The sequence below is a fragment of the Elephantulus edwardii genome, unplaced genomic scaffold (genome assembly GCF_000299155.1).
Source record: "Elephantulus edwardii isolate Elephantulus edwardi_28Jun2011 unplaced genomic scaffold, EleEdw1.0 scaffold00110, whole genome shotgun sequence".
NCBI classification, from domain to species: domain Eukaryota; kingdom Metazoa; phylum Chordata; class Mammalia; order Macroscelidea; family Macroscelididae; genus Elephantulus; species Elephantulus edwardii.
The window spans coordinates 4,076,948-4,095,460 of record NW_006399860.1 but is presented as its reverse complement, the minus strand read 5'-3'; the positions used below and the strand labels follow the sequence as shown (position 1 = coordinate 4,095,460).

Genomic DNA, 18,513 nt, shown 5'->3' with positions numbered 1-18,513 from the left:
AATTAGTATAGTTATATAATATAGAAAATTGCCTGCCAAATAAAATATTTAGTCAGAAGGCAAAATAAAATCCTAAATTTTGTGAACATATAAAAAAAATCTAGGTAGCTTAATTTTACATTTTATGTTTACCTAATTAAGTCTTAAGAAGTCTTACATTCTTCAAGCATGTTTTCTAACATCAAATTTCAGAGGTATAACTATAATTTTTAATTAAAAATATTTACGGATGAATATGTATAAGTGAATTTTTATGATTCTTAAACGTTATCTATCAAGAAAGAAATATTCTTTATAGAATTATTGCAGTAAAACATTTCCTTGTATTTCAGGATAAGATCCTAGGACACTTTCGTGTCATCTCTTCTTTGCTAACATAGTTTTAAGGAGGGAAGCAATCTTTTTCCTAATATTGAAAACAAATTTGATCATAGAGTACCACATATTACTAAGAGCATATACATGGAAATGTAAAAGAAATAATTATATGTGGGGTTTTATTCCCCTACATGATCTAAAAGACAGTTAATTTAACTAGAGACTGTGACTTTAAAACATTCTGACTAAAATTAGTAACTGGGAATGTATCAAGCTGCTTTGAATTTAAGTTCCTTCTGAATAGCCTTAGACAGCTATATTTGCTATTTATTAATTATACAAAGAAATTGATGTAAGTTTACATGGCTTCTTAACTTTCTTTTCAATGTGGATACCAAAACTATTGGATTGCATTTTATGCTCAACATCCTCCATTCATTTCCAATTTGAAGCTTTTGCCTAGTGTCCGAGAATGGCAAAGCATTTGCAAAATGATGCACCTGGAACAAGGAGGAGTGAGGAGGGCAAAGGTCAAAACCAGGCCTTAATAAGCATTGACTAAACAGACTTTAGACTGAGTGAAAAGTCCAGACGACCCCTGCAGTGTCATCTTACAGCTCTGATTTTCTTCTTTTCAAGATTTGGTATAATCCATAAATACAACCAAATCACCCACAGCTTAGTTTTTGGTGTGGTTTTTATCTTCCAATTTTTACCCTTATCCCTACCCCATCACAGAGACTGGAAAAATTAACCCCTTTCTTGCCTCTAACTAACCTAAGAATGAATTTTTCCATAGTCAGTGTCAATCGTTAACATCACAGGGCAAGAGGCGCTGTGTAAAGTGGCTCATAATGTGAAGAGTGCAGGTGGAGTGTTTCATTTTATTCCCATACATTCTGAATAATGTCTTTACAAGTGTTAAGCAGCAACAACACAAGGAAAAAACATACAAGTCAATTAAATGCCTTTTTCTGAAGGCTCTTTAAGCAATCAACTCAATATTTCAAATTGTAAATAGAATTTGTGTCTGGTTTAGATTTCTCATTCCACAGGGTTACATTTCCATACAGGTTTTGAGATAATCCATGTATATAATGAAAGGAAACACTGAAACATTCTCTTAACTTCCGATCAACTGATACAGTTTTTACTCTCTTGGGGAAAGGATGGCCACTTGAATTTTGTTTCTTTTGTCCAATACATCTGACAAGAGAAGTTGGTTCCTTTACGTTGAACCCTACATTTCTCTACAGGAAATAGACTAACTCAAATATGCTTCACAAGAAGGAGCTGTGTGTGGCCACCTCAAGTGAATTTGTTGGGAGAAAATTCCCACTCTGGAGTGGCCATACTTCACACATTGGCCTTAAGAGCTGAATAGTCAAATGTAGTGTAATCAAATTATCTGGTTTACATTATTAAGAACTTTCAGAATGCACAAGACGTCTGCACTTGCACCTACATTTATCCTTTTGATGACATGTCTGCCCTGCAAGGCCCTCTTCCTGTACAGTTAAATATAAGTTTACACACACACACACACACACACACACACACACTCACTCACTCACATTGCTCTACATACAAACCATGAGCTGTGCAATTAAGGGTGAGGCAAATTCCTAACTCAGGAGAAATGGCTGAAACTCGAACAAACCGGTTGGAAAGTCTCTGTTGCTCAGAAGTGTTCTGTCGTCAGGGCAAGGTCCTTCAGAAGGAGCATGAAAACAAATAGAAATGGTGTCCCTGGAGAGTAAGAGGAGGTTTGGGTTTGTCAGGGATCTCTATCTCATCCTCACACTCTTACAGAACAAGAAAGGGGATAGGGTAAGAAGCAGACATTTTACACAGCTGCAAAGCATCCATGGCTGGTCATAATTTCCCCTGTGGTGTTCACCTCAGGAAGCAGTGTCTACATGGAGCAAAGCAGAGGGCTACTTCTCAAAATGCCCCACTCAAAAGAAAATGCCAAAACAACTTTCAAGGGTAAATTTTTAGAAAGATTATTTATTTTATTGGATGCTTCATGCGTGGCCTTGCAGAATCAAGACTTATCTATCCCTCTATAGATTAACATGGGGAAAAAAATAAAAACAGGAGTAGTTCGAAGTCACATTCCTTATTTGGTTTGACTGTCTCCTCCTTTGCAATTAACTGCCTCTAAAAACCCCTGCTGGATCTGCATTTCCGACTTAGTGGTACACAACAACATCTTGTTGTAAGTACCTAAAATTACAATGCAAAAATATTATTTTCATAATCTTCTCAATATTTTATTGTCTACCACCTGGCACATAGAGGTAGATTTATGGCTAAGAAAATCTGTCATCTTAAATATAACTTGCTTAGTTTTCTATCTGTATAATTTGTCGTCCTGCCCTCTTGAATATGCTTGTGTTTTCTGTTTTTATATTGTTAGATTTAAGTTTCTGTGCATATATTTTATGCCTTTGGAAGAAAGAGAATAAAAATTGACTAACTTCCATATATTTATTTTTTTCTAATAGAATTTTATAATTTGTGAACCAATGGGTAAAGGCATCAAATATCAGAAGTATATATGTGTACACACACACACTCAATGATGTGATGGGATGATAATTTTATTAATTTGACAATATAAATTGACTTCTAGAGAACTGACCCTATATGTTGATGGTACGGAACATATTTCCATAGATATGAATCTTACAGATAACTACAATATTATTTTTTTGTAAATCTGGTGAAAAATAAAGCTAATAGTTTTAATAATGCATATTTTTGTCATTCTTTGGTCCCATGGAGTTTTAACTGAATCATAGTTCACCCTCCCGAGAATTTTCAGAGGTAGTAAATTACAAGAAGGAGATTGCCTATCTTTCTCCCATGAGGTAGTTGGTGGATTTGAACCAAGAAGGAGATTGCCTATCTTTCTCCCATGAGGTAGTTGGTGGATTTGAACCTTGTGTCTTTGGCTTGGTGGAGCAATTCCTTACCACTCGCTTCCTAATCATGTATAGACTTGGATTTTTTCCAGCAGTTTTGCTAGTGTGGCTTTTGATGTGGACATCATACTTTTGACTACTAGTAGATTTGCTTGAGATAAAGGATTACCTTAAAACGATACGAGCAAAGAACACTAGGAGGTGTGCTGTTTGGAGACCACATGTATATTTTTCAATAGCATTTGAAGTTTCAGTAAACTAGAATTTTTAATTTTTACTACGTATTTTAAAAATTTGACTTTTGGTTTATATTCCCTTCTACCTTTACTAATAAAACTAATGTTAAGTATCAGAAAGATGACTTATTTTCATCTAACACTTTTATTACTCCAAGACTATTTTGTCAAAGGAACTTTTCAAAAACTTCAGTAGAAACTCAATTATGAAGATAATGATATAATACAAAGTCTTATCAAATTATCAAAATTATTTTTTAAAAAACATATAAGGGGAAGAATATAATAAAAAAAATCCCCCCCCAAAAGAGTAAAAACTTAGATGCCTGCTTTTACACTTATGTGTTAAGCAGTGCAGAATTTGTTAATGAATCTTCTAGCCTTGACATCTAATAGTAATCGAGTTTCAAATGAAGTGTTCATTAAAATTTTTTTCTTCATCTACATGATTATATAAATAATGAACTAAAAATTTAGGGAGTGAATATTTTCGTGGTAAAATTTAAAAATCATCCAATATTGAAATTTTAAAAGCACCCAAAAATCTTGACTTATCTCAATGACAAGGAAAAACTATAGAAATACATATTATACATATTTTAAATATAATAAATAACATTCATATATATTTATATCAGTCTTTTTTCATCTTAATCCAATCATCAAACCAATTTTTAAATGTTTTTTTCAAAGACTAAATTGCTAACTTGCAAATTGCAAAACAGTGTAGGTGGACAGTAACTGTATTTTTCTTACTTGGATAAAAGGAGAGAAACAGCAACTCAAATGATCTGCACGAAGGTTTGATATCACCGCTATATCAATATTAATAAAAATGAAATGTTTCCAGTGAGTTTAGTTTGGCAACTGGGATGAAACACAAAGACAAGAGTGAGGCAGTGAGCTCACAAAGGATCCACTGATTTCTCCGCTGGCCCTTCCTCTGCACATGGTCAATTAGAATTGAAAATCCTGTGCTGATTTCATTCGCTGGAATTTTTAAGCAGGTCAGGAAGAAAGATGTTATTGAAAGGAAAAGTCTCATCTAAATAAGAAAGGAGCACGTGGCCATCTGGTCTTAGCTATACATATAAGAAGTTATTTCAGCTGAACTGCAGGCTTGATGTTTAAAAAGATGTGCCAGAAATCAACCTCAAATCTGTTTATGGTAAAATATCCCAAATGTTTCTTTTTAAGTCCCCCCCTCCAAATATGCACTACACAGTTCACTTCCTATGTGTGATTCATGAGTCCATTTGACCCCAGCACTCACTGCGCTTGGCTGAGTTGCAGGCAGTGGAACATTCAATCACCCTTGGAACGCTTTTCCTATGTGGGGTAGCAATAGGGCTGTGAGTCTTTTGAACACTGTAGAAATAACTTTGAATCATTTTTACTCAAATGAATCCTGAATGTTGTCTGCATGGAGGCTTAGAAGAACAAGATTTGAAGCATGAGGCAGCCAAACCTAGTTCGCTTCTCTTCTTATTGCAACTTGAGGTCTCTTTGCATTCTCTGCACAGTACTCAGGCAACTATTGAGGGGGGGGAAATCCAGGATCTGTGTCTAAAGGTCAAGGTTTTTTAATTATTTTTTTGTTATTGTTTTTTTTTTAAACTAATCTCTCTGTTCATATAGAAAAGTCATGATCTACTGGGAAACTCTTCATAGTGATGGGAAACAGAGACAGAGGAAGAAATATTTTTATTTAATAATTTAAACTTCTTGCAAAATAGTCATACTTTTATATGTTTAAAATCTTTTTGAGATGAGGTAGGTATCTGTACTAATTATAGCATTAATAGATTAAACAATATCTGAGCTTGCCTTACTACAGTGTAGATACAACTGGTTGAAACTGCCATTTTAATTTTAATGTATTAAAATCCTAACTCAAGAAGATTTTTCAAAATTCTAGTTGCAAAACAAAATCAACAATTACTTATTTTATAAAATGATGTTTAAATATACTGTGTGCATACATTATATTTTGAATGTTTACATTACTTGCACAAAACATTGATATATGCTCATTAAAAGTTGAATTCTTTTAGCTAAGATCTTCAAATGAATAAATAATAGTGGATTAAGGATTTTCTAATAGGTGAAACACAAGACTCTTGGTATATTCCTGGCATAACAGAGCTGCTGGTTGTTTTTGCATATCTACTGTGTTTGTTCTGTCATTTCAAATAAATCATTACCATTGTGTAAGAGGAATAAACTGTACTATGGTAAATTGTTCTTTCTCTGTTATGCTCTGAAAAACCATTTGTTCTTGAATTGGCGTTACGTAGTTCAACTATTTCAATCAAGTCCATTATCTTCTTTCCTTTGAAAGATGCCTTTTTAGTAACCTGCATTCCCAGTGGCCAATGTCATGTTTTGTTTTAGAAAGTAGGTAAAATGTAAATCCAGCTATTTGTTCATATTTTATCTTTAATAGATCAATGGTGTAATTCATCCTTAGGCAAGAACTCCACTGCATGTTGGAAGAACGGTTTACATAAAGATTGCATAGACGATCCAAGAATTTTTGAAAAAGTTATTAGCTCACATTGGAGTTTCACTGCATAGAATGTCACCTAACTTGTGTAGCTTGTTCTTTCCTGGAAGCAAAATGTGTCAATGCTTTAAGCTCTATATTCTTCTGAATAATAGTAACATGAAAAGAAAACTTACAGAGCAATATTTAAAATGAACACTTGTTTTAAAATCATCACACAGTGAACCAGCAAAATAAATTTCATTAATTAGTGTGTTTACATAGACACAGTGAAGTTTGTGTATCTTTACGCTTCATAAAATTTTTTAAATAAAATTCTTTCCACTTTTCAAGAAATTTTACAAGAAAATACTTATATCAGTATATATGCATGTATATCTGCAATAGCAAGTTTATGCAGTCATTCTTTACTAATAAATAAAAGCTCAAAGTACATATAAAACTTGGTAATTAAGAAACTGTATACACACTTTGTTCTATGTTTACATTTCATGTCTATCTATCTTGGTAAAATAGTTAAATTTTATTATATTTGATATCAATAAATACAAATACCATGTTAATTATACATATTAAAAATGTGAACGCTTGTTCAGTGATTGTTCAGTGTAAGATCCATAAAATAACTTGAAAATAAATCCACCCGACTAGCCCACACACACAAAAAATGTAACCCAATTATATTTTATCCATTTAAATTCTCCTAGCAAAGCACAGGAACAAAATATATATTCCCGATTATTTATATAAGATGAACCTTTCCCTAAGAATTGGGCAAACAAAAAAAATTAGGCTAACAGCAAAAAATTGTATAATGGCTGCAAAGTTTTAAGTAACAAGAAACACCAAGTAGTAACATTCATCAGTCTTAGAGAGCATTTTTACCCGAATTATTTCATTAATGTTCATCACTTCTGTATCCTAGTTATAGTATGGTAATAGCCACCTCTGAAATGCTCAACTAGCATATTAATAAGGCTACCTAGAACCAGAAAACTCTGTATGAGGATATGTCTTGATAAACATGCCCATACTGCCCTCATGAATACATCTTCAGGAGTTAGCTAACTACAAATAAAATCTCCCTTTCCTGTGGGTGCTGGTTAACCCCACAAACACGTGAACTTCCTATGGGCACACACCCAACAGACATTGGCGATTAGGTGATTGAAAATGTTGCCCACAAAGGCAAAATTTTGTAGGAGATGACATCACCAGCAAACCTGGTTTTTCTCTGTGTGATATAATGATATAATTGCCTGGTGGTGTGTGAGTATGTTTGAGAGAAGAGAGAGAAAGAGAGGGCCACAGAGAGATGCTTTGAAGAATGGAAGCATCAGAATAGCAATAACCTTTTGAAACATTTACAAGAATCTCTCCACAGACCTCTGACTTCGTCCAGATTTCATACAGCTCAAGTTCACTAAAAATGCATTTCTCGTACAAGCAAATTATGTGGTTTAGTTAGCATGCTGTTAATCGTAAAATATCACGACAGGGGGTTGTGAGGATGAGATTTAGATACCAAAGGAGGCATGTGTGTCTGTATAATGTGAGGCAGAAGTTGCAGAGTCCCTTGGGGACCTGTATTTGCATGGCTAAGACATCTTGGCTTGAAAGGTAATGAAAGGGTTAAAAATCGAGGCTGTCTGGGGTAAGAGAAAGGGGATATTGTTGTCTTTAATCTTTCCGCAGTATGTGTAAGACTTCCATCCCGGATCTGCACATAGCAGTGGAATAGGCTCGGCATGCATTGCGTGCAAGCTCCTTGATTGTCGAGGGGGGAGACCCTGGCTGGCGTCCAGACAGGCTGGAGCTCTGTTGATCATTCTGTCTAGCCTTCAGGTGTCTCAACACACAGTGGGCGGCGGTGGGGGAGGTGTAGATAACATGAGAGCAGACAAAGAAAAAAAAATGTGTATTTAAAAAAGATTAGGTGAAAAATCTGCCTCCAAGTCCTCCTTAAAAAAAAAAAAATCCTAACGTCTTGGACTTTTTTTTTTTTTTTAATAATTAGAGTACACGCTCTGTTCTGGCCGCTCTATTTAAGCCATAATTAGTTATGTCTGGAGCCTTTGAATAATTCCTTTCAATAATGGATGGAGTTAATATTCTCTTCTAAAAATGACGAGGGAAATGCTTTCTTACAAACTCCCCCCATTTTTTTGTTAGAGGCTTTTGTCGTGGAAATTCTTCATCAGTCACAATCACATTGATGTGATTTAGCTTTTAATTTCTTAGGAGACTTAGCTTATAACTTTAAGGATTTAGACGGTTCGAGAAGTAAAGGCATAACACACTGATAGATTATCCTTGCTGGATATAGAAAGAAAGCAATCATGCAGAATCGTTTCCCTCCCATTTCTTTCCATTTATTTTATAAATTACACCCCACCCTCATAAACACACACACACACACACACACACACACACACAACATACACACAAAACAACTGCTCTGTATTTGTTGTTTCTATTTGGAACTCCAACAACAAAAACATCTCACCATGAATGCAACTTAGATGCTAACCATGTATATATATATATATGTATCATTTTTTTTTTGCCTACTAGTAAGAAAAGCATCCCAAATTATTTTATTCTTCCAGCATTCTTCTATAAAGACGCTTCCGCATGCTTCCTCCCCACCCCCACATCCTCACTCCACCCTATTAAGATTAAAAAAAAAAATCTTTCTACATGGAAGGCTGGATCCTGAGACAAGAGGGCTGTCTTTTACTTCTATCTTTCCACTGGCCACTTTCAGTTGCCTTCATTTTACTAGGACTTTATTTCACATTTTTTGGGGTGGCTTAAACACTGAGACCCATCAAGTCTCTGGAATTATTGTAGAATGAAAAGTGATGGCTAACAACAACAACAAAAAAAAAAAAAACAAAAACAAAAAACAAACACACACACACAAAAAGAAAAAGAAAGAAAAGAAAAAGAAGGACCTGGCTTGAAGTCATTGTTCAGAATTTAAGAGCTATTTGCCCCCAAGTGTCTTAGTAGTCTTTCATAGCTAATTACAATAACTGTCAGATTCTGAAAAGTCTATGCTGCCCTTGTCAGTGAAGTCAGCAAAGTTTGTCTTTTATTTTTCTTACGGAGGAATCAAATCTGACGAGAGACATAAGAGCGAAAAGAAGTGAACTATATACATATGTATGCCTTCATATTTTTCCTCATGAACAAAGCCGCATTCGGGCGATGCTCAGGTGTGCAGCCTCCTTGCAGCTCTGTGCCATGACCGACTTTTCTTTTTTATTCTTTATCTCTAACACAAACCACCATGCAACAATTGTTCCTGAAATCTTTTCCTGCTAGTTCGAAATGCTCCGATACACACATGAAAGAGTACCCACCCCGAGAGAAAAGATCTTTAGATATTTGATGCTGAGGCTAGAAAACTATTTTAATCAGTTAGCTTGATGAAAAAGAAATGTCTACTCACAATTCCAAAAGGGTTATTTGTTCTAGTTCCTTGTCCCTGGAAGCATTTGTCGAGGCTACTGCCAGCCTGTCCCCAAGGCAGGTGCAGAATCCTGGTTTTCAAGCAAAACGAAGGGAGAAAAGTGCTTCAGAAAGTCACTCAGAACTCAAGTCACTTGTGCTCAGGCATCCCTCGCTCCCGTGAAAGCTGTACTATCTGCAGTTCTGAATTGAACTAAATTACAGCCCATGTGAAAGACAGGGGCAGCGAGTCATGTGGGAGATACACAGCTATCCTATTGGCCACCAAGACATAGCTTAGACATTCTGCCTTTTCCACCATTGGTGCATAGTTAAAACTGAAAGCATCTAGATCCTCCTCTTGAGCTTATTTGCCCTTTATGTGTGGAAGAATGACTGTAGGATTTTACAGTGACAGAATTAGTTAAGGAAGGGACTGGTGGGAGGAGATTGGGAGCTTAGCTTTTTCAAGTTTTGGGCTTTTCCCCCCTGCCCCATTTATCCACAGCCTGTCAGAAAAACTGTGTGTGTGTGTGTGTGTGTGTGTGTGTGTGTGTGTGTGTGTGTGTTCTTACAGTTAACTTTGGACTTGACAGAAAGTAAATGATCATTGTTTTCTTTTGAAGAATTCAGTCCTGTTTTGAAGCAGTTATTATTTCACCCCACTATTGTACATTTTCAGATTTCAGTTTGACTCTTAAAAAGGGTCTGTTGGTGTTCTAAACTTACAGGTTAAACTGCTGATTTGTGACAACAGAAACAGCAACTTTTCTGAGGTCCTATTACCTGCTGGAGAAAGAAGGAGGAATGATAACTCTAGACATTAAAGGACGAAAGTACCAAAGTTATCAATGAAAGGAAGTAACATTTTCGTATGATGACATTTAACTTATTTACATCATTTGCAATATACAATGAACCTTAGTTTCTTTACTATGTTAGTAAGTTTTGGTCTAACTTCCAAAATATGCAGGAAATGTATAACTTCTTGTAGTCAGAAGGAATTTTCTCCCCTAGTGATGTAATTTCAATTAATTAATTCCATTCCTAAAAAGCTCTGGCGGTGTGTTTGTGAAAATCCAAACTGCCCTTCTGACATGGTGCATAACAAGTTAAACTGCTAACCAAAAGGTTAGAGATCTTAATCCACCAGTTGCTAAATGGGGAAAGATGGAGAGTGTTCTTCTGTAAAGATTTACAGCCTCAGAATCCCAAGGAAGGGTTGCTGTCTGTGGGTTAAGTTACCATATCAGACGTTCCTAATTATAAAGGTGAGGAAGACAGCCTCTGACAAATAATAGCATTCCATTAATTTACACTGACCCTCAATTTACGTGAGACAAATGAAAGGAATGTGGAATTGCTCTTCTTGGGACACGTAGTAAGAGTAGTCTATTCTCTTTGTAGTAACAGCTCTCAGAGTTCATTTCATTTTGTTTATATACTAGTGGAAAAAAGAAATTCAGACATTTTAGTACTATAGTAGTGTTTGGATTTGTACCCATAGCTGACTGATTTTACATCCACTGTTTCAACAGGGTGATATAATGCTGGATTGGTAACCTAAAGTTCCATGGTTTGAATCCACTAGCCATTCTTCCAGAGAAAGGTGAGGCCGTTTCCGCCCATAAAATTTTCATCTCATCATGGCCTTGAAAGCATGATGGAAAGTTGTCTTTAGCCAGAATTGACTCAGTAGCAGTGAGTTTTCAACTAGATGTTGCCTTTCCAAATTGCAATGACTGTCCTTTATCTGCACCTTACTTATTATTGTTGTTACCTACTGTCAAGACTCACTAGTAGGTTTTCCTAAACAGTAAATCGAGCAGGAGAAGATTGCCTATCTTTTCCTCATGGAGCAGCTGGCAGATTTGAACTATGCTCTTCTATGTTGGAAGTGTAACTCCTTCCCACTAAGCTGCTAGTTTTCCTATCACCCTCCTTTCATTCATGAAGAAGTTGAAACTTGAGCTCCCTAATGTCATATTGTTATTAACAAGAGTCAAACTAACTCTCATTCATTTTGCATTTTACATACCACATGCTATTGTTGAATAAAGTTTTTTTGTGTTTTCCCACTAAAAAAAAAATAACAATACTTTCATGTTTGTGTAAATGTGCTTGATTTAGACTGGATCATACTATTAGTGACCTATGTGATCCATATGTAGGAGAGGAACCGTTACAGAGCTATGCTTGTCTTGAGGGCCCCAGGGGATTCTCACCTATAGTAGAAGCTTCCTTGTTTGATATTCTCACAGTGCGCTGTACTGGATTTTAGTGAGTTCTGGTACCGGTTCACAGTGTGAAACTCACTGAATAATCCAGCTTCTAATTTATAAAGTTGTTACTTCAAATTACTTATGTAAAAAATACCATCTAAGTCAGAAATACCAAAGATTGTTGTAGAATTTCTTAAATAGTGTATTTCTGCAGCCTAAATAATAACAATTAAAGGTACTTCGATTTAATCTGAATTCCTGAATGGTGCAGGAATAAAATAGAAAAACAAAATATGTACTTCAAACCAAAAAGTTGGAGATCTATATTCATCCAGAGCTGTGTTGGAAAAAAGGCCCTGGTGATTTCCTTGGTGATTTACATTCTAAAAATCTGTCACTGAGGACTCTGTGGAACATATATCTGCTCTGACACATATTGGATCCCCTTCAGAAATCAGAAGGAGTTGAGGCCAGATGGAGTAGCAAGACTGAGACTTTTGGGATTAGAGGAAGTGTATTGGGAATTTGAAGTCCTTAAACTAAACTCACACCCATTATCATGGATTTAATTCTGCCTAATATAGACCCTATAAAGCCTAGCAGATACTCTACTGTGTTCCCAAGGTTATGTATCTTTTCAGGTGACTCCATCTCCTCCTCTCATGGAACAAATGGTGGGTTAACAGGTTGATTTTTTTGGTTAACAGCTATGTACTTTCACTGTTGTGCTAGTAGAATCCAGTTCTGAAGTCTTTTAGTGTGCATGGTTAATGTGATCTGCTAAATGAAAATTTGAAGTTGGAGTCCACTCAAAGACACCACAGAAGAAGGAGCTGCTGGAGAAAAAAAAAATTGTGATTGAAAACCTTGAGACATGTGGTTTTACCATGATACTCATGTTGTTGTTAGTTGCCATTGAGTCTAGTATGACTCATAATGATCCTATGAACAACAGATCTTGAACCCTGTCCTATCCTGGGCATTGTTTCTGACACACTTGAGATCATTACTGCAGTCACTATGTCAATCTATCTCATTGAAGATATTTCTCTTTTTTACAGAACCTCTACCTTTTCAAGAATGATGTCTCTCTCTAAGGAATAGCCTCTCCTAGTAACATGTCCAATTTATATGAGATGAAACTTTGTCATCCTTATCTCCAAGGAACATTTTGGCTGTACTTTCTCCAGGACATATCTTTTGGCAGTCCATAGGATAGTCAGAACTCTTCTCCAGCGCCATATCTCAAAGCCATCAAGTTCTGTCATTATTATTCACTGCCTAGCTCTCAAATACATAATAAGTGATGGAAAAGACCATGTCATGAATTAGGTGCACCTTAGTTTTCAAATGGACATCATTGCTTCTTATAGTAATTTGGAGAATTCTCTGACTGCTGACTTACTCAATGCATATGTCTCCTGAACTCTTAACTAGTGGCACCAGTAATGTTACTTGTGAATCCAAAAAAGATCATTGGGCAGTCCTGAGTTCTTCCTGCTGATATTAAGGTCTTGCTGGATTCTTGCAGCAAAATTGGAGTTCTGGACAAGGCCAGGTCACTATATATGGCACTGTCTGGAAGAACTCTACATGAAAAACTTGTCGTATCAGCTGACCTTTCAGGGGCTTGATTTTGTGATGGATCCATGCTTTGGAAGAAGATGGTGTCATTAAGCTCTATGAAAACTTGAGTGTATTTTAACACAAGATTAACTGCATATACTTTATACATTCTTCATGTCATCAGGCAGATGACTGATCCAAATATGGCTCTTACTTTTCTGGAGAAACCTCAAGGGAAGGTAAAAAAGCGATGATGAGACAGTGACCCCATGCATGACAGCCACCAAAGTGCTGGAGTTAAATACTGGGGACCTCCAGGTCACAAAGGAGAGATTGAGGAACTGACATGCTCGGAAACCTGCCTGGCATCACCTCCATCTACGGCCACTTTTATGACCTGTCAAGTAAAGACTACCAGACCATCGGGAGCCACACATCTTACTACAAGGACCTGCTCCGGTTTCTGGACTGAATCCACATCAAGGACCTGCTGGAGTCCGAGCAGCAAGAGAAGGCTTTCCCACTGGGCCTCACAAGGCTGCTTGATAAAGGAGCATTTAACTTCTGAGAGCTCCTCATATACCCTGCGCTATAGTCATTGAGGAATATTGACCAGCAGTTGTTCATTGACACCCTGTATGCCTTCAATAGCCACAATGTCGAGAAGTTCCAGACAGTGAGGGCAGCCTAGGGCCAGCAGCCTGATTTAGCTGCCAACAAAGCCCAACTGCTGAGGAAGAACCAGCTGCTGTCTTTCATAAAGATGACTTTCACATGGCTACCAAGCAGACAGCTCACTTTTGAGGAAATTGCTAAAAGTGCTAAGATCACCACGAATGAGGCACTGTCAGTGGGATTGGTCAGGGGCAGCTTTGACAAGTGGACAGATACTCCCACATAACCTGTGTACAGCCCAGCGTGCTAGACCTGTAGCATATCACACGCATGAGGGACCATCTGCAGCTGTGGTATAAAGCCATGTAGAGCACGGAGATGCTGGTGGGGCACCAGAACTGCACATCCTCACCTAATGCTGGGCTGGTGCAGTGTCTAGGTCTGTGGGACAGAGCAGACCAGAGGAGTTGGGGGCTTACTGGAGATGGGATTCACTCACTCCCCACAGCTGAGTGAACATCTTCAGTGGAGTCTGAGGCATCCCTCAGTAAATAGTTCATTGTATTGGAGAATGATTTGTATGTTGCCATTTGCTTAGTATGCAAGTAATTGCAAGTAGTTACCTTGGGCTTCACAACTACTTGTTATGTATCAGAAAGCTGCATGATTATGGAAGATGGAAGAACAATTGATGCCTTTGAGCTGAGGTGCTGGAGAAGAATCTTGAACAAACCATAGACTATCAAGAAAACAAATACATCTGTCTTGGAGCAGGTGAAACCAAGTTTCTCCTTGGAGGCTAGGATTTTGAAGTTCCATCTAACTTACTTCGGGCATGTGGCCAGGAGGGACCAATCTTTGGAGAAGCCATCATGCTCAGAAGGGTGGCGGACAGTGCAGAAGAAGACGACCCTAGTGAGATGGATTGATACAGTGACTAGGGCAAAGAGGTAGGAGTGCTAGATTCAGTGAGACTAGCTCAGAACAGGGCAGGCTTCAGAGCTGTTGTACATAGGGTCGCTATGAGTTACAGATAACTTGATAGTACATAACAACATGAACAATTGTGACGTAGCTTAGATGAGCACATGCTTAATTGTTTATTGTTTGCTCTTATTAGTAGGGCACTTACCTGTCAGTGTACTGTAAGATAACTTGTGGGTTGCTGTTTTGGTAGAAACTATCATGATGGGCTTCAAATGTCAGAAGGGTCACCTACGATGGACTGGTTTCTGCATAACATGATTAAAACATGATTTACATAGCTCACCATAAGTTAAAAAGCACTCAATAGAAAACTACACATTAAATTCCCCTTTCTAGAGTGGTTTGTTTACAGATTAGAGGTAATTAGTGAAGACAATGAACTTGTATCTTCACCTGTGTTTTTAAAAGTGGACATTGTACCTTAGATAATGAAATAGCTGATAGGTAAAGTAGGTCTTAGATAGAATCAGAAACAAATAATGTACAGTTCACATTTTAAAACAATTTTAATAGATTGTCCCTTCTGATTCTGGTTCTGACATCATATTGGTTTAGTCATGTAGTCAATCTTTTCAACCTTCTAGTTAGATCTCATTTCACTATTCTACTCTGATAATGTCCATCAGACATGGGAAATTTTTTTCCTTAAAATTTTAAAATAAAAATATTTATTCTCTAACTGGAGTCCCTGGGTGGATCAATCAGTTCTGTGCTGGGATACTACTACAGGTGGGAAGATCTAAATTCACCTAAGATATTTTGGAAGACTGGCTTAACAATCTACTTCTAAAAGATCACAATCATTGAAAACTTTATGGAATAGTCCACTCTGAAACACCTTAGTCTTTAAATTGATATTTTTTGTTGTCTAGTATCTTGCTTATCTATCATCTATAATTTTGTGAGATTTGTGTGTGTGTGTTTCACATTACTCTTTATTCACATTGTGCTTCATACAATAAAAATTTTTGTTTCATTTTAAAAGTTTTTGGTTCTCCTCTCCCTTGCTTCTCTTTAGTAGGTGATAGAGGCCCTTGACAACATATTTGCACAATGCAATGGCTTGACTGCTTCCAAGGTTGTTGATTGTGGACGAAATTCTTCACAGCTTTAACCTCCATTTGTCATAATGGTGTGTATTAATCCAATTATTTCACATGTTTCTCAGCCAGGATGTTCCTTAGAAACAAAGATAGTGAGACTTTATTTCACAAACTGTGAGACCGTGAGCATATTTTATCAGAAGGTGCCAGTTTTGAGAAAAGGACAAGGTATTTGGAAAGTTGGAGGACTGAAGAAGGTGGGAAAGACTCTCAAAGAGATGAACAGACACAGTCATTGCAACAGTGGACTTAAGCACAGCCAAAATTGTGAGGATGGTGCAAGATAGATATAGTTTCCATCTGTTGTACGTAGGAAGTCAGAGCCAACTCAGTGACAACTTACAACAACCTTGGAACACACGGATTTACTGTGAATGAGCATGAACTCCAGGGCAATTGATTTGGCTCTTTTTTTCTTTTCATTCTCTAAATGACAAGATTAATTTTTCAATACATTAAACTTGGTTTTCAGCTTCTTTAATGTCTGCAAACCTTTGGCCATTTTCTTCTTATCCACCATCCTAGTCACTTTTTAGTCCCTTTGCTTTAATACTTCTTTCTCTTTTCAATTCTTTAGTCCCTGATTTCACACAGTTTCTTATCAATAACCTAAACTTTACTGTTCTGTTTTCCTTCTGGTGACCCTATCAGTCCCATGGAACAAAATCTAATTTTGGATTAATCCTATTCATAATCTCCTCTGGGTTTCTTGGAGCTTTTCAGAGCTGCTGGGCATTCTCACAAGTCTACAAATGGTGTACCTGTAAACTGACAGCCTCCAAATTTGAAGTGTCCTTCAATGTCATATAAAACCTCTGTGTCCCTCCTGAAAACTTCTGCTCATTTTCCAAAATGCTTCCAAATCTTTTTCTGTCTACTTCCTAGTCCTCCCTTGATTAAATTGCTACTTTCTTCTCAGGAAAGCCAGTAAACTCTCTACTACATAGACTCATCATTTTCTCATTCATTCAAACTATCTGTAAAGGACATTTTACTCATTTTATACATGAATTTGCTTCCTTCTGGGCCTGCTCAAAATGTTTTCTTCTCTGAGATTTAAAAAATTTCTCTCTCAAATCACTCATAACTCCTTGCCTACTGAGTCATTGTTCGTAGCAATTTAACATACTAGTTCTTTCACTATTAAAAACAAAAAATCCTTTTCTGGATATCAAGTACACCTTTTATACCCTACTGTTTCTTGGAAAATGTCTTGAAAGACCTCATAACACTATTTCTACACCTCTCCCTCCCTTCTTTTGGTATGCACATCCTACTGTTTTTAACAAGTCACCCGTGCTTGGCATCTTGCTAAATCCAGTGAACCCAATCTAACATTTTCTATTTTTGATTGCCCTAAAATATGCATGAGGTTGATAATTTTATTTTTATAAAATATCCTTTACTTTTTAGTGCATTTGTGTTTATCTCTTTCCCGTACCTTCTTATTAATTGTTAAAACCAGTTGTGTTTTATTTTTCTTTCTCACACCTTCTACTAATTTTTAAAAACAGTTTATTGAGGTCCAAATACACGTAGTAAAACATGCCATTTTTACAATGGCAACCTGTACAACTCAGGAACGTGGATTGCATTCCTCAAGATATGCAAGCATTTTTGTAGTATTTTTCTGAATTTCTTTACCACAATTAACATCAACTGAAAACCTCTAAGCAAAGGCTGCCTTTTTCTTTCTCCAGCTAATGTTGGTGGAATAAGTGATAATCTATGCTTTCTCTTATTTTTTCTTTAGAAGCAAGATAATAAAATCTTTGTCTGTTTCCCACTGATTTTTCATTCTCTGAGTATTATGTTTTCAAGATTCATCTGTTCTGTATAAGGTATTTTTTCTTATGAATAGGTAGTATCTCCTTAGTCCATGCTTTGTTAGCAGCCCTCACAAAGTGGGGGACCCTGTAGGAGGGGCTGTCTAAAGGGAAGGTGATGGCAAAAAGGAGGACCAATACCAAATTAATCTGTCATTTTTGTATTAGGGAAGTTTCTTTGCATACTGACACACATAATAGCTTAGATAAGTTTATATTTGTTTTTCTATCATGTGATTTTTTAAAAATGTATATACTGTACTAAAGCTGAGTTTCTAAGTTAGGATAGATTAGGAAGTAACGGTATTGAAAGAGGAAGTTCAAGCTGCTCTGAAGGACCTGACAAAAAATAACGCTCCAGGAATTGATGGAGTACTAGTTGACATATTTAAAAAAAAACAGATGCTGCCCTGAACATGCTCACCAGGTTGTGCTAAGAAATCTGGAGGACAACTACCTGGGCAACTGACTGGAGGATATTAATATTTCTTTCTATTCCAAAAAAAGAGTGACCCAAAAGAGTGTCAAAATTATTGGACAATATCACACACAAGCAAAATCCTGCTGATAATGATCCAAAAACAACTGGAAAAGCACAATAACAAAAAACTACAAGAAATGCAAGCTGGGTTTAGAAGAGGCCATGAAACTAGAGACATTATCACCAACGTCAGATAGATCTTGGAAGAAGGCAAAGAGTACTAGAGGAATGTCTATATATGTTTCATTGACCATGCAAAGACATTTG

The 18,513-nt window shown here is 36.6% G+C and overlaps 1 pseudogene; it reads left to right on the top strand.

Annotated features, from left to right (window-relative positions):
* The window catches only part of LOC102861069, a 17,638-nt pseudogene extending 3,273 nt beyond the window's left edge, over positions 1–14,365 (top strand).
* Positions 14,366–18,513: the final 4,148 nt, after the last annotated feature.